Source organism: Echinops telfairi, unplaced genomic scaffold (genome assembly GCF_000313985.2).
Source record: "Echinops telfairi isolate 266 unplaced genomic scaffold, ASM31398v2 ScPeMD7_4225;HRSCAF=4972, whole genome shotgun sequence".
Lineage (NCBI taxonomy): Eukaryota > Metazoa > Chordata > Mammalia > Afrosoricida > Tenrecidae > Echinops > Echinops telfairi.
The window spans coordinates 8653703-8671449 of NW_022108124.1; the positions used below are offsets into that span (position 1 = coordinate 8653703).

At 38.0% G+C, this 17747-nt stretch overlaps 1 pseudogene; it reads right to left on the minus strand.

The window, feature by feature from the left end:
- Positions 1–249: 249 nt before the first annotated feature.
- LOC115871251 lies at positions 250–9710 on the minus strand (annotated as a pseudogene).
- Between the last annotated feature and the right edge of the window lie 8037 nt (positions 9711–17747).

The window sequence follows — 17747 nt, forward strand, 5'->3', positions numbered from 1 at the left end:
AGCCTTCCTCCGATCCTAATGCCACGTTGTCCATACAAGCTAGTTTCTCCTATGACTAGGTCAACATGCAGATTGAATAAATATGGTAAGAGGATCCAACACAGATGCACGACTTTCCATGCATTATTCCCTTCTGTTCAGACAACTGTGTCTTGATTCTTGAGCACAATGAAGACTTCAGGAATCCCATTTCTTTTCAACTGTATCCATAGTTTACTATGGCCCACACAGTCGAAGGTCTTTGCATAGTCAAGAACATACAAGTAAAGCTCTTCTGGCATTCTCTGCATTGAGCCAAGAGCCATTTGGCATCAGCATGCTACCTCGTTTCACATCCTCTTCTGAATCCCGCCTGACCACCTGCATTTCCCTGGCAATGTATTGCTGCAACCATTGTGGAAAGAAATTCAGCAAATTTTCCTTGCTGGAGTCCGTGAATCTCACCCAGGAAGCACAGAATAAACTTCTCCTTTTCCTTCTCGCTGGCCTGGCCTCGGTTTATCTTTGTGGCAAACTTAAAACTAATATTTTGCCCATGGGATCTTGTAATATTGAAACTTGAGGCTTGAAGTGGTTGGCTTACAAGTTTTATGGGTGTATGCACTCTCTCTCTCTCTCTCTCTCTCTCTCTCTCACACACACACACACACACACACACACACACACACACACCAATGATTGGAAGAGGGAAAGCTAATCCTTTGTGTATGAAAGGAACAATGACCAGAGGAGCCAGGGATTACTTAATGTGGCTCTTCTAGCCAAGGTTCCTTAACGCAGATGAAATTGCCTTTTCCTGCATGGGTCTGGGGAAGAAGGTGGGGAAAGCCACTACTAGGATTCCTGGAAGTGAAAGTGAGTACATTTAGACTGAACCTTACTAGGGTGGGTGCCTCTAGGCCCTTCCTTAGGGGAGATGGGTCACTAACCTTGGGTGCTTGAGATAAGTGCCTTCTAGTAGAGAGTTACATTCAAGTGACAGGCCGTTTGGCACTATTAGCAGTCGTTAAGGAATATTGGACCATGTCTTCCATGTGCATCTGTTTCTGGACCATTTCTCATGTGCATGGTGACCTGTTAACTTCCTTAATCAACCCTTTAATCATGCACAATGGTTGTGAGGTCTGTGTAACCACTTCAACAAATTACAGATTTAGCTATAACGCTGTCTGAGTGACAGAACACATACCCTGTATCAATGTAGCTAAAGTTGTACATCGGTCTAACGAATTGATAAATAAAATGTTTCATACACCTTCCCAAATATGCCTTCAGAATGACATAATTGAAAAACATGTGTAAAACTAGGCGTTTTATAATTGAACGTTGGTAAAACATCAAAGACCACTGTATATGTAGTTAGTATTATGCATAATTTTGAGTGGAGTTCTGTTTATTTATGGGTTGGCAATGTTTAGACTGATAATAAATACAGATATTATGGTCTGGGCGGGAATGGGAAGGCAAGGGCTAACTGAAGCACAAGACCAAAAGCAAGCCAGACCGGCCTGCACTGGATAAGATAACCCGTATCAGGAAGTAAACCCAGATGTTCCAGGTTCAAGAAAGCTGCAAGGAGTCCACAAGCAATCCTCAGAGCAGCCAAACCCTAGCCATAAATGCCAGACATTCCTTACAATGCCTTTAAAAATTCACGCCCCCCACTGCTGGGTACTTCCCTGACCTGTTGACTAGCCCAGGACATGGAACCTCATGCATCCGGGAGCTTCCCCTAATAAAGCTATTTCCGTTTCTGCTCTCCCTTGTCCTATACTTTGCCATCTCCCATACCTCAGCTTCGCCTTTACAATTATGTAATTCCTAAACGGATTATATAGTTTTCAAAATATATCTATCATGCCTTCATGAAAATAATTTTATTTTCTAATCAGAATTTTCACATAATTTGCATTCTTTTCATAATAATGATAAGCAGCCACCAGCATGCTATGGGCTAAAAGGTCAACTCTTGTCTAGGGTCTGTGTTTGTATTTCTCATGAGCTAAAAACTATCTTTGACATTTTTTTAAGTGCTATAAAAAGCACACAAAGAGGAATATTTGACAAGAACCATATGTAGCTCACACAGACAAAAATATTTAAAATCTCTTTCTTTACAGAAAAATATGCCAACTACACGTATGAATGATTAAAAATTAAAGTGAAATTGTGTTTTAAGAATAAATTATTAAGCATATGCTCATCAAAACTACAAATCAAAAGAAATGTAAGCTTTAAATTTAAAATTATTTTCCTATATATGTATTTACAAAAGAATATTGTTTCTGAAAACTATATTTTATCTTAAAATTGTAAGGTGGAAAACAAATGAGTAGTAAGATAAAAATTTTAAATTAAAATTGTTTAAATACAGCACAGTATCATTTATTTATAATTTATATATTTATTATTTCCATAAGAATAAAACTATGCATAAGTTCATTATTCTGTTTAGTAAGTAGCCAATGTAAAGATTGCTATTAGACTTTGCATATAATAAAGTTATGTTTACTACACATAGATTTAATAGTACGTAAATTGTTAAGAATCAATAATATTCCCATCCACAAAGATTGCATGCATCCTGGTAATCTGTGAATATTTTCAGAACCAAAGGTTGAAGCACAAAAACAAGAAGAAACGGCAGCTTGGCAATCCAGTTAATTGTGCAAGATTCTATTACATTCATAATACCTGAAAGAAAGGATCGATATAACATTTTTTTTCTTTTCTATTACCTATTTGAATTCATAGCTCCAATCTCTCCACATTTCTGTGTCGATTGCTGTCATTGGCAGAAAGCCCTCAAATTTTCAGTGTTTAGGACTCTGACATAGTCACCTTTGATTTGAGGACCTAAGACAATCAATGTGTGCAGCTTCCTAGGGCCTGATAAGTAAAAATTAGCAGGATAAGCAGAATACTCCAATACTTGGCACTTTCCAAAGGAAGGGTCACTCCCGAAGATATCACTGAAGATATGAGTGCTATAGAAAAATGTGATGAAAAAACTAGATTGTGCCCAGGTTTAGAAAGAATAGGGTCTTGGGTCTTAAAGGCTTGCCTTCAAACAAGCATCCATCTAAATGAGGCACCAAGTCTCCTGGAAGAAGTACACTATCCTATATGATCCAAGGATTATAAATAATATAATCCAAATCTAAAGGAGGGAATGTAGAGCTTAAATTGTGAACACCAGGTTTGCACAAGGAAATGGATGTCACTGGAAGCCTTTTGCTGGGTCCACACATAGGTTAAGCCTTTCGTGAATCCCCTCTGATTATAAATGAGGGATGTGCATAGCCCTCTTATCAGACAGAGAAGATTGTAAAGTTGACTATACAGACATAGTTAGGTCAAAGTTTAGTATCATATCATTCGATCTCTTTGATCCATTTTAAAGCGGCTTCAATTAAAGGGGAAAAAAAGTGAAGGGAAATACATGCAGATTAAGCTCCTGGTGAATCCTGAGAAATATGAAAGCCTTGCTATCATGCAGAATGCATTTGAAAGTGGATTTTTGCAGAGGCAGTTAAATTAACATTTAACATCCTATCATTTGATGTCCCTTAAGATCTATTCAAATTTGTTGTAGATATTAATATTTTCTGCATTCTTCTTGATTGAGGTTTTTATCTGTGCTCCTTTGTTATTCTTGTTAGTTTGTTTTAATGTATTTTGCATATGAAATCCAGGATAGGTAAATCTGTAGCGATAGCAACTATATTAAGGGTTTCTTAATGGCATGGGCATTGGGATGGGAGATGAGGAGCTAATCAACATGAGTCCAGGAATGAAGGAAATGTTCTAGAACTGAGTGTGGTGATGATTGTACAACTCTTTTGGCTGTGATTGAGCTATTTGATTGTATGATGTGTGAATTATATGCTAGCACAACTGTTGGGGGGAAAAATTAAGTAAGGGGTCATGAGGTCAGAGGTTGGGCCTCTGTGGTTTCAGTGCTTTGAAAAGTCTAGTGGTTGAAGACTTTCTGATCAACAAAATCGTTATCATAATGCCAACCTGCCAATTTTTAACAGCATTACATGAATTTATATATAGGACATATGTAAATGTACATGAGTGTGCATGCTTTTCTCTAGAGTTGTGGATCTTTTTTTCTTATTTTGCACTTTAAGTTATCAAGGGCAATCTATTTCTCATGCCGAGAATCTGGGAACACCACCTGCTTAGTAGTGAAGAGTTAACTATTACAGTGATGCTGAATTAATTTCAGTGGACCAAGGAAGATGAAGAAGAAAAGTCTATTGACCTACTTCCAAATATCAGCCATTTAAAGCCCTATGGATCATTCTAAAGCTGCATTTTGTTCTGTTGTGCATGAGGTTACCAGAACTTTTGGCCAATCTCATGTCAGCTAACAACAATAACAACATGAGTAAGTGCATTTCCAATTCATACTCCATTTCTTTGAGCTCTTCAGAATTTGTGAATAGGAGGAGGAGAGAAGAGAAGAAAGGAGGTTCTAATCAGCATCATGATTTTGATCTTTTGGAGGGTACCAATTACCAACGGTCCTCTTTTCTCTATTTTAAGGTGTAATTATTCTAGAATTGCTCAAGTAATTTTTTTCTCCTAGTGAATGAATTATTTTGCAGAAGTTCCCTCCTGTTTGAATTTTGTGTCAGTCTGGGTACATTAGAGAAAAGAAATCCACAGAAACTCATATGTATGAGAGAGTTTTATATAAAGGGTAAGTGCACATCAAGAAAACTTCCCAACCCAGTGCTGCCCAAGCCCACAAGTCCAACACTAACCCATATGTCCGACACCAATCCACAAAGTCCGCCTCCATCTCACAAAACACATGCAATGATGCCGACTGCAGGAAGGAAAGCCAAATCAGTGAGTGTGTAAGCATCTCAGTGCTGGCAGGGGTCTCCACACGGCTGCTCCAGCACCCAGGGCTGCATCGGGGTAAATCCATGTGGGTTCTCCTCAGGGACGTCTTGCAGGAAGTGCAAGCTGATGCAGGGAACTGGCTAAGGCAGCTGCACCCTGGTCCAACCATCACAAAGCAGGAGACCTGAGAACTAGAAAGGCTAGGCTCAGTGAGCCATTTATCTCTCCACTCTTTAATTAACCCCAGATGTTTATAGGCCAGGTTGGCACAACAAACTTTAACTATCTCAAATTTCAACTATTCATTATATTTTTCTTATTTATACCTGGCAGTGGGTTTCCAAGATGGCAAATCTTTATAAGAGCAGAGAACCTCATATTCCTCCCCAGGAGATGCTAGGGTTTTGAATCACTTATTTTGTGGATTGCAGCCCAACACCAAACCCACAATGTCACCAAGACTCCTTACAGTCTGTGGCAGTCACCTAATCTGGTGTCAATTCAAGGATTAAGAGTGTAGGGGTGGGGTCTAGGCTGTCAATCTGGAGATAACCAGTGGGGCTTCTGTGTGGACATGGCCTTCTGAGAATTCTGGTAAATCTGTACTTTCTCCTTGGAGGCAAAAGCCACCTCTCTCTCTCTGCTACTCCCTGGGAGATTTGCAGAAGACAAGCCACAAAGATGTAACCAGACCTTTGAAGCCAGAGAAGCCACAGAGAGACCCCTGCCAGCACTGAGATGCTTACAACACTACTAGACCCCAAAGACTTTCTATGCATTAGCTTGTGATCATCCTGCATTTGGCTTCATTGCATGTTTTTCGTGAGTCTGAATAGGACTTTATAGATTGGTATCAGAAATATGGGCTAGTATCGGACTAATGGACTTGATCTGAATTGGGCTGGGATGTTTTCTCAATGTTAAGTTGCTCTTGTATGTGAATCTCTTTCTTACACACATGTGTGTATCCATGGATTTGTTTTTCTAGTCTACCCAGACTAACACACAGTCATACTAAATATACATATGATATAGATAGAAGATAGGTCTAGAGATAGAAACATTGACAGATAAAGCACACACATGACTATATGTAAAGACATACATTTCTGTGATTGCAAAGCATTTGGACTAACACAGGATTAAATACAGTGGTTGCAAATTGCAAAGTGATCCAAGTATTTTCATCTGCTTGAATGAAATATTTAATTTGAAGAAAGAGTTTTAATGTTATGAAAAATGCTAGGAAGTAAAATATCTATTTTGTGGGTGTACTGCTTACCCTGCTAAGATTGTTTTTAATTGTTTTATGGAAGGCATTCTCCATTGGCCTTTACTCTCTTAGTCTTCCAATTTTAAAATAGTCTTACTACCTACACCTTTCCCACTTTGTTAGATAATATTCTTGGAAGTCTTTATCATAAATATTGCATAAAAGGGTAATTTGCAACTTTACTAACTACAATAAGGAGACAAAAAAGGTGCTTTGGAACTGAAGCAGCAGGACTCACATGGGTCTCTGAATTCTTAAGTGAAGTTTAGATCTTTGATAAAGTGCCCTGACGTCCTACTTTTCAGTGGAGTGTTGTTGTTAGCTATCATTATAGAAGCAACCCCCCAACTACTAGGGTCTGTGAAACATATTGTGAGCATTCATGAGCACTCTTAAATGCAACACACGTTTACTCAGGCAGACTTCTTTACAACTTCAGCATCGAATGCCATCCTTTCAATATTTGAAACCACAATAGTGGTATCAGGCTTTTAACAGCTAATATAAGCAGAAATCTTCCTTACTTTTAAAGATAGGATCCACAGTTAGTTGTTTCCTTACATAAACTATTTGCAATAGGTGACATTGTAGCTATTGGTTCCATTGTCCAGGAACCAAACACACATTTCTAAAAACTGTGTTTAACAAGATACAGATACTCAACCAATGTTGGGCATACAATAAGCATTCAATTTACAAGAACTATTATTATCAGATTAAATTCTCCCACAATCCTATCAAGTATTGCTTTTCTCATCCTATTGCAAGGATATATAGGTGCAAAGAGTAAATTGATGAGAAGAACACATGCAGCGTAAGAAAAAAACTAGGCTTCAATTAAAATCTGCTTGATTCCAAATCTGTTCTTCCTACAGTACTGTGCGGACTTTTTCAGAAAATGAACGCTCTCTGGATAGATCATCACATATCAATTTGTTTCAATGGCATTTTGCTTCAATGGCTCCCAGAGCAATGCCCTAACAAAGAGAGATGCTCACTGAGTTATGGCCAACTTCAAACCATGGTTCCTTATATGATCCAGTCTAGTTCTGGAAATGATATGTCTGTGGCTCTCATCACATTTTGTAGGGCTGTTGGACAGGAGTGGCACGTGATTGAGACTTATCTTGGTGGAGGATGTGTGCAGAGCCACAGTCTGTGTTTCCTTGAGGGAATCTTTAAGATTCCACCTTAATACCAGCTGTAAACCAGGCCTCAACCTTTGTTTCCCTGCATAAACAGTGATGCCACCATACAGTTCTACACACGTTGCTTCCCCTGCAAAGCCAGACCTCTATTTCCTGACCATTTGTGTAGAAGCAAGAAAACCGGCTGTGGCTTTGGGACATGTTTGGTTTCTTTTTCTGGGCTCTGCATTTAGCCTGCCTCTGCCTGACCTTCAGATTTCAGACTGATCAGCACCCACCAACTACCACATGAGATACCTTCCCAAAGTTTTGTGAGTTTCTGCAAATGACAGAACTCAGATGTGAGGGAACTTCTTTAGAGAAGAGTGTGTATGGGGTGGTGGTGGTGGTGGTAAGTGGACCAAAGTAGTATCTTGGAAGAGTTGGACGTTTGGGACATCTTTAATCTCCAACTCTGTGGAACTCAGTCTGGTATTCATTTTTACCAACTAAATTATGCCCTCATTCGTATGATCATTTATTGAAGAAATGAAAATTTGAAGAATTTAAGAAAGATTGAAAAATGGTTCTCAGAAATTACTTCATCCCATATCCACACCATTCAAAACATTCGGACTTTTCTGTCATTGGAGGATTTACTAAAGGTATTTTCGACCATAAAATTTCTCTTTAGCTCCATTACCCCTGGAACTATGTCTGATTTTATGTTGCTTCTCCAGCATATAGCCTAGTGGCTAGATTTTAACAAATATTTCTTAGTTGAATACACTAGAGAAAAGCAAACTCCATATCGACAAGTTAACTTCAGCTCGAGGCTACACTATAGGACACAACAGAATTGCCCCATAAGCTAGAAATCTTCGCGAGAGCAAAGCATCTGGGGCATTCAAACCACCCGTCTTGTGGTTAGCAGCTGAGCCCTTTAAGGGGTTTGTCAGTTGGGCCCTGTTCTTCTGTGAATTAGCAGGTTCATAAGAGAGAAACTCAAGAAGTATGGCTACTAGGATTCCACTTCATAAATGCATGAGTTTATCCAAAGAAAATAGGTTTTAAAATATTTCTATGACCATTGGAGATATATATATACCTCCAATGGTCATATATTGAATATATATATATATATTCAATCAAAACAGTGACTTCTGAGAGGATCGGAAATCAGTTCAATTCAAGACAGAAGGTCCATCTTAGAAGCTTCTCATGAGGAAGTTCTAAGAAAATTGAAACTGACGTTGATTGGTGAGAGAAAGGCCAGAAACGTTGTATCAATACATATATTCATTATAATAATATACCTGTTTATTCTTTGAGAATAGCAAGATAATTTTTTTTTAGAAATCTTGCCTCATTCACCTTAGATCTCTGATCTTGCCACTTCCAATTTCTTTAGGTTCCCCAAACTCCTGTAATATTTCAAAGGAACATGGTTTGAGTGCCTTAAGTATACCAAAATAGTTTTGCCATGGTATAAATTGAAGTGGACAGAATTCTATGGCAGATGGTGAGAGAGTTGGAAACACACTATTAGACATGTTTCTTCTACATAGAGGATACGTTGAAAAACAATAGTCTACATTTTGATATGTTTTGTTTAATAAAGGTTTTTTAAAGTTATTTCATAGCAATACTTTTAGACTTATTTCATATTTTAGGGCCAATATAAATTCTAGAATATGTAGTGATGCATTATGCATTTGTCTGCTATATAAATATTTGTTGAACACAAATGTCCAACAGAAAGTCGTAAACATAATAACTTACTGTTGTTACTATTAGGGGCTGTCACTGCTGCCTGACTCATGGAAGTTCTATTCACAATATAATAACATATTACCTGTCCTGTGTCATCCTCATGATTCATTATGAATTGAACCATTCAGATCTATACATGTTCTTTGTTTTAACAGTCCTTTTGTTGTGTAATAAACATATACATCAATGGTTTAAACATATTAGAATGAGCTGAGTAATCATCAGTATTACCAGTTTGTTTTTGTTTTTTAGGTTGACCTTTGGTCTTTCTACTTTACTAAATTATATATACATAATATATATTCCATATATAATATATATTATAATATATGTTACATTTTTATACAACAACACTAATTGCACAATTACACGTTGAAATCCTCCAGATGAACTGGATGCTGTACCAGCTGCCCTCTTGGGTGTAGGTGTTGTTCCTTCGCAGAATCCACGCTTGGATCTGCAGTATACAATTTTTAGGGGTCTCATTGGACCAGGACTGGTGGCATTTTGTCTTTTCGCCTTGGCACTCCAGTTATACTTTCTTTTACATTTGGCAGGGTAGCCACATTTGCCACAGGTCAGCTTCTGTAGACAGTAGACCTTCAAACCACATTGGTGGTACTGGGTGTGCATCTCATTGTGACACCCTTGAAGGATAACGTCCCCTTTGTCATTTTGCTCCTGTGGCCAAGACAGAAAAGGTAGTCGAATTTCTTGGTGCAAAGACTGGACTATCAGGAAAAGCTATAACAGCATACTTCTAAAAGACAGATTGAAAAGGGCAGAGTGGGAAACAGATTTTGATCAAACTTTCCACTGTGTTTCTGTGTGATAGATGGATCGGGAAAGCCCTAGGGAGTCCCGGAAACCCTGAAGGAGATTATTAAGAGAAACAAGGACCTCCAGGAAAACAGACTCCAAACACCTTGTTCCTACGGCCTCTTCCCATATCAGTCTCTAGGCTCAGCCTGTCTGAAGAGCCATGCAGTGTCTACGTGTTCTGATGGAAGGTGACACTGTCATTGCAGGGAGGAAATCCTCACTCAGGAAACACTGCGCCTCCATGGGTCTGAGTTTCTGTGCCCTCTTCAGCTAAGAACTCCAAAGGAACACCCAGTACCGGGAAAGGCAACTGTTGAGAAGCTGCTGCGAACAGGAGAGGTCCAGCACTCTCAGGACAACATTCTTCCCCTGGACGCCAATCATCTTCAATACAGATTGTGTGTCAGTCTCTCCTTCCCCTGGAACCCTTCTCTTCCTAGTTCCAAAGGTGAAGGGGAAAGAACTACTGGGTCTTTCAGCGGCTGTAAATCATGAGTGGGTCAGATAATTCCACCTTGCTTCTCCATGGTGGCTCTGGGATTGGGGGTGGTCACGGGCAGTATCAAGGACTGACAACCTTCTGTTTATTTTTCTATCTAGGAGCTTCACATGCAAGTATTTCAGTTTGGGATATTTCACTCCTGCCCCCAGATTCCCAGTACTGTCTGTCACACGAAGACAATCCTACTGCTAAATGCCTGGCAGCCAAGCTGTCAGTTTCCAAGGATTAATAGTTTTCTTCAGAGCCAGGGGTTCCCAATTCCTTCTCTCTGTCAAGACAGTATGCTCAGTGTGAAGGTCATGATGGCCAGCATGTTTCCAGTATTATCCGTTTTAGAACATTTTATTATTTTTGGTGCTCATTATTATTAGATCAACATTTCTTCCAATCCTCCCCTGCCATAACTTAAAGGCACTATTAAGCCTCTACAGATTTACCTATCCTGGATTTCATATAAGAACATACAAAAACAGAAAACAAAACACAGCACCGTAACAAAATAACACAAGGACACGCTCAATGGAAAGGAAAGTAGAAAGTAGTAAAAACCAGAATAACTTTAAAATGGGTCAAAAGGGAAAATAGTAAGATGTTCAGTTTTAACCTAATTATATCTCCTTACTCCGCTCTCTAATGCACTCTGTCTGATAGCAAGGCTCTCCACAAGTCCGGTCAATTGTCACAGGGGATTCAATTGAGGCTTAATCCATGTGGAGCCCCTACAAATAGATTTGGGGCTTTTACTGACATCCATAGCCTTCTGCAATCTCAGTGTTCAGAATTTAAGATCTGATATCGCTCCCTCCTTCAGATTTGGATTCTCTTATCTACAATCCTTGGATCACACAGGCTGCTTGATGTGTTTCTTCCATGTGGACTTAGCTGACACCTCACTTATTTGGCTACTTGTTTCATGGAAAGCCTTTAAGACTCCATACACTGTTCTTTCTGAAATCCAGGTATCATCTGATTTTTTTCACAACACTTTGCTGTAGAAATCCAGATGCTTTTCTTAGTTGATTTTTGAAAGTTGAGTAGGAAGTTTCTTCCTAGCACATTCTACTCTGGAAACTCCATATAAACCTGTTCAGTGACATGATGATGGCCTGTATACTGCCCCTGACAATGAACCCAGAATCCTACAATAAAGGTAACCATTCTACCCACTCAATCACTACCGCCTCCCTATTGTGTTCTAATGACTTCTAATAAACATAGACTAATGACTTCTAATAAACAGACAAGAAGTATGTAGTGTTTATTTTCTATTAGTTAAAAATAAAGTGCCATGTTCTTATGCATATTTCTATTCACTACTTCATAATTTAATCAGATAATGATATTCCCACATAAGGTAGTTACCAAGTATAAGTAGTATTCAAATTTTTAAGAAATTAAACTAAAGAATTGATATGGAAATACAGAGGAAATTATCTCTCTATTAAGTTTATTAAAATCATTATTGTGAAGTGATACATAGCCTTGATAAGACTAATGGCCTGTGGTCAAATAATGATATGTTTAGGCTGTGAGTTTAAATGCAAGTATTTGAAAATTCATAAATGTATTTAATAGCTTAGAGTTTCACTAAGCCCGTTAAGTTGAACTATATAAGACAGTGATAATTGCTTGTTTTTGATCCATAACAACAGTAATTTCATGGAATTCTATGTTAGAGTTAAATTTACTTTAAGAGAATCACTTAACCCCTCTGATTCATAACGGTTAAAATTGGAACTCATTATTGTTGTGGGAATTAAATTGTTATTGAGAGTATCATGAAAGTTCAGCAAAAGGTAGATGTCATTTTTATTTATAGTCAAATAAAACTTTATGCAACATGTTACCAAAATAATATTTTAATATATTAAGGAACTACATTCCTACTATTACCTTGTTCTCTGAAATGCAAAGTATGCCCACGGTGTTCATCAGATGCTCTAAATATGAACCTATCCAGAGAGCAAAGAGATGGACCTCTTCAAAGGTTTAGTGTTTGATTTTCATTTTTAAATGTCACATATACAAAAAAAAGATTTCCTTCAGGAAAACTCCTGAGAGAAAGCCCAAGAGATTTCTTGCTCGATTCTTTGCCAAACAAAGCCTCTAGACCTTTCAAAATTCGCTTCAGGTGTACTCCCCAGGAGGATAATTGTCTGAGCTGCACCTTCAGTGAGTTTTAAGCCATGCTGACTTACATTGCATAGGCTGAGTCTCTCATGGATGTCAATAGAAGTTTTGTACATAACACTGGGTCAGTATGTACAAGAGAAATATGCATAGCAGAAAAGCAAAATGTACTTCAGATTAAAAATTATAGCAATGCCTCTAATTTTTTGAGTACCAAGAAAATGAAATTATCAAGGCAGTGTGAAGCACATTTTTGCTAATGCATTAAACTGAAAATCAGTTATGAAGCTCAATCATAGAAGACATATTTTCAAGTTGGTAATAAGCAAAAAAACCAAAAACCCTTGACCCAATTAAGCAGGAATCTGCATAATAATTTAGAGTTAGTTTGGTACTTGTTCCTCTGTTTTTCTCTCTGTCTTTGCCTCTCTGAAGTATACTCTTGGCTTATTTTCTAAGACCTGATTTACATATATCATGTTTCATGCATTTTTTTCTTATCTTTATAAGACATCTGCTTTTCGTTCCTCAGTACCAGCTCCAGGGAGGCACGGAAAGACACAAGCATCTCGATCTACTCTACCCAAGGTGATGGGGCTGGAGATTCATTTTAGATGTTCTCTTTTATGACTGTTCAGTTGGTTCTTCCCAAAATGCCAGCATTTCCCCAAAATCATTTTCTAAATTGCTGTCAGATTCTGAAAGGAAATTGGGGAAGGGCAATTAATATCACATTTACCTGCAAGATCCCCAAGGTCAGAGACAGGCAGGCTTTGGAACCTCAAACTTTGAGCCTGGAATGGCAGCTCTGTTCCTTGGGTCACTTGCTAATGGCAGAAAAGGAACAGAATATGAATAGTTCCCAGGCACAAGGAAGCCAAGCTGTCAAGTACAAACAGAGGGAAAAAGCAATCCACAGAACTGGCGACACAGCTCTGTGGGGAGCTGCCTTCACATTGCACCTGGGTTTACTGGTGCACGAGGCAAACAGAAGCCTTGCCTTGCGCAGTCCAAGGGCTCTGTGCACAGTCACAGGTGAACGCTTAGAAGAGTTAGACATCTTCAAAAATACGTTGACCATTAAAGCATATTAATGTGTCCAGAGCTATCTGTGTTTTAACCTAATTTATATGTATAATGGGAACCTTCAAGGAAGGAGCTTTATTGAATTAATCCATTATCCGTACTACCAGAAATGTGAGGAAGGAGACTTAGGACTGTTCAATTAACCCAAAACCAGCTTGTCAGTTCTGTGAGGTGCAAACTTCATTGACTTGATCTATGAGAATGATTAAATGTTAGAACAGATGGGGGCTTAGGGATGTGAACTGTACTTGTTTTTTTTTTTACAATGAAAAATTTGAGAACTAGACTTAAAGTGACAGAGCAGGAAATCCATTTGAATTCCTGACTATAGAAGAATGTGCTGCTACTTCCTTTGGGAAATTTGAAATCCCAGCCTTCCAAAAACCATCTCAGCTACTTTAACTGTCCTGTGCAGAGTAGAATAGGTCATGGAACTAGATAGAATTCTATTCATGTATTTTGTTTCATAAACATGCAATGATACATACTATAAGTATTGCATGTAATTAATATATTACTATTAATATGCTGTCTTTAAGCTTCAGTTACTGGAGCTGACAGCCTAAGGAAATAGTCTGAGAAAAAATTGCTGATGTTGGATAAACCAATTGAAATATCATAAAATAAAGAATTTAAAAATAATCCCTCCCACAATTTCCTTTAGTAGATCAGAACTAGATGCCAATTATTAGCTGTTTTAGCATGTTGTTAAGATACAATGATCAGAAGGAAACCTTTATGTATGTCCTTTGAATCTGTGAAATCATAGAACCACAGGACTATCTTATGCACAAATTGCTATTACACAGAGCATTAGTTATCTTCTAAGAGACATGTAATCAGAAGGGACCAGGGTTGGAGAAGGACATCGTGCTTGGTAAAGTAGAGGTTCAGTCAAGAAGAGGAAGCTCTTCAACAAGATGGAGTAGCACAGTGACTGCCACAATGAGTAGAAACATACGGGGCCACTTCAAAAATGTCATGGGAAAAAATGGGATAGAAGAATCATGGAACATTTCCATGAACTTTTTGAACTTCGGGTGATGGTGAAGATGGTGCAGAATTTAGTTGTGTCTTGTTTTGCTGAATACTGAGTCTGTATTCATCAGAATGGACCCAACAGCACCTAGCAAACCAGTAATTCTCTAACGTGGACTAAATCAGTGTGCTCCGAGGATACAGGGATCCCTGACACCCTTTGGGGGAGTCCTGACAAGTTCTTCCTTGTCCAATATCATACTTGTATGAGGTTATCTTTTCTTCATATATATCAATAGAAACAATATACCACAACAGACTGAAAGAGGAAGTAATTAAGCAGATTTGCAAACATGTAAAGCAAAGCAATTTGATTGCAAAATATTTGTTTTGAAAAATTAGAGTGGCATTTTCATAGAAATATATAGTTATATCAACATAGTCAACTTCATTATCTAAAATAAACAAGTTAATAAATGTTTTTTTGTTCCGGGTTTGAGTTTTTAATACAGGACATACCTGCCTTTAAGGGCATTTTCCAGATTCTTCCTTCCTCTGCTAACAGAGGGCTTTCTCTGCTTTTGATTTTGTTTTTGTTTTTAATACTTTTATCACCATCCATCCATCCATCCCTTGTGTCAAGCACATTTGTACATTTGTTGCCCTCACCATTTTTCACAGTATTTTCTTTCTACTTGAGTGCCCTGTTTATTTTAACTGCTATCACCAACCTTCAAACACAAAATGTTGGCAAAATGTAAATGTGAGCTCTGGCTGATAATTAGATAAAGTGTATATGGATTTGTTTACTTAAGAGCTCAACTTTGATTTTATAACATGTGCATGCTTATGAATCAAGCTGTTTTAATCTAAGGAACAAATGAAGTTATATATGTATATAACAACATTAGGATGCAGATCTCTAATTTATTTGCTTATGTTAAATTGAGTTAACAAATATTTGCTGAAATTGAACATTCACATAACTTTTTAAAGAAAAAGGTGTATATGTGTTCAGGTCTGCCCAAGAGTATGTTCATTTTTTTATGCTTAAAGCATTACTATAAAAGCTGTTTAAAATGAAACATTTTTAACATTTATGATACTAGATAGATTGGGGTAAGTGTATTCCTAAAATCAGGGAGAAAATTGGGGCTACTATTGCCCCACAGGGGCAATTCTATCTTGTCCTGTAGAGTCTCTTTGAGTCGGACTCAACTTGATGGCAGTGAGTTTGGTTTTAGTTTTATTCCTAAAAATCAAGGTCATTTGTATTTCGGAAGGCTCTGCCATCCAGAGTCTAGGTACAATGCGAAGACTGCTGTTAACATTTGACTCAGACTGTAGCCAACATTGAGGAAACCTGTTCATGGAAGGAGTCCTGGTGCTGAGTGCTTATGTATTGGGCTGCTAACTGCAAATCAGCCATTGATCTGTTGACTGGAAACCCACCAGCCACTCCCAGCTTCCCTTTGAGAGATGGGGCGTTATAATTCTATAGAGCAGTGGTTCTCAACCTCCCTAATGCCATGACCATTTCATACAGTTCCTCATGTGTGGTGACCCCCAACCATAAAATTATTTCCATTGCTACTTCATCACTGTAATTTTGCTACTGTGATGAAACGTCATGTAAATATCTGATATGCTGGATGTATTTTCATTGTTATGAATTGAACATAATTAGAGCATAGTGATTAATCACAAAACAATATGTAATTATATATTGTGAAATATTTGCTTCTAATGACAAAGAAATTAAATTTTGTCTTGAAGCATGGTGTAGCATGGGTAACAGTCTTCACTCCAGGTACTCATCTGTGGGCATATCTGCATGTGGGCGGACCCACCTAGAGACGATAGAGGAGTGGTGTCTAGGTTCCTAAAACCATAGGAAATAGGTATTTTCCAATGGTCTTAGGCAACCCCTGTGAAAAGGTCATTGGACCCCTACAGGGGTCGCGACCCACAGGTTGAGAACCACTGTTATAGAAGGTTACAGTCTAAGAAATCCAAATAGGCCGTTCTTCTCTGTCCTATCGGGTCACTATGAGTTAGAATCACCTCAACGGCAGTGGATTTAGTCTTCTGAAACTCAAATCTCTACATAATCTCTACATAATAGCTAGTTTATCTGTTCAAGTAAATTTTAATGATTATATTAAGTATATTTGGCAAGGAGAAGTAAGCTGAGAAAACAGTGGTAGCAGATCACTCCAACAATTTCTCAGTTATGCAGCTGAGAAATAACACTTCCAATAATTTAAGTTTGATGTTATATCTGAAACTTTTCAGTATACTGTATATATCCTGATCTGTGATTTTTTTTTATTTTCAATTAACCTTGTTTACCTTTGCATTGATTTGTGAATATCCCACTTGTCTTTCAAAAATGCATATATACTTGTATATATATTTGACTATGACCTACCCATAACCACAATAAGCTTTGCCACCTGCAGATGGATTCACTAAGATATTTAATCAATTTTTTTCTGTAAAAATGGACTTGTTAGAAGGACTGATAAATATCCTGAACTTAGAACCGATGAATAATTGAAGATTTCTAGACCTCTGAAAGGGGATCATGAATTACAGCTAATCCAAGAATTGTCAAAATAGAAACTAGTCACTAAATAGAGTAAATGTTTCTTTAAGTTCTTTATGTGGGAATATTGTGGGCATGTTAAGAGTATCTCTGTATATAAGTAACTATTAAAAAGAGGATTTGTGATAATTTAATCTTTTCAAGTGTGGTACGAAGCTATTATTCCTAGAATGCTCTACAAATCTAACCATTAGGGTACCCGACTCTATAAAATATCAGCAACACTTTGTTCTATTAAACTGGCATTCCATGATGCTCACCTTCCCGACACAATCACTGAAGACAAAGTGGGTGCACAAGCAAGTATGGTGAGGAAAGCTGATGGAGTCCAACTATCAAAAGATGTAGCATCTGGGATCTTCAAGGTTTGAGGGTAAACAGGCGACCATCTAGCTCAGAAGCAACAAAGCCCACACGGAAGAAGCACACCAGCTTGTGTGATCATGAAGTGTCGAGGGGATCAGGTCAGGCATCAAGGAACAAAAGATCATATCATTGTAAATGAGGAAGAACGCAGATTGGGGACCCAGGACCCATCTTTAGGCAAGTGGGAATCCCCTTACAGAAGGGTCATGGGGAGGAGAC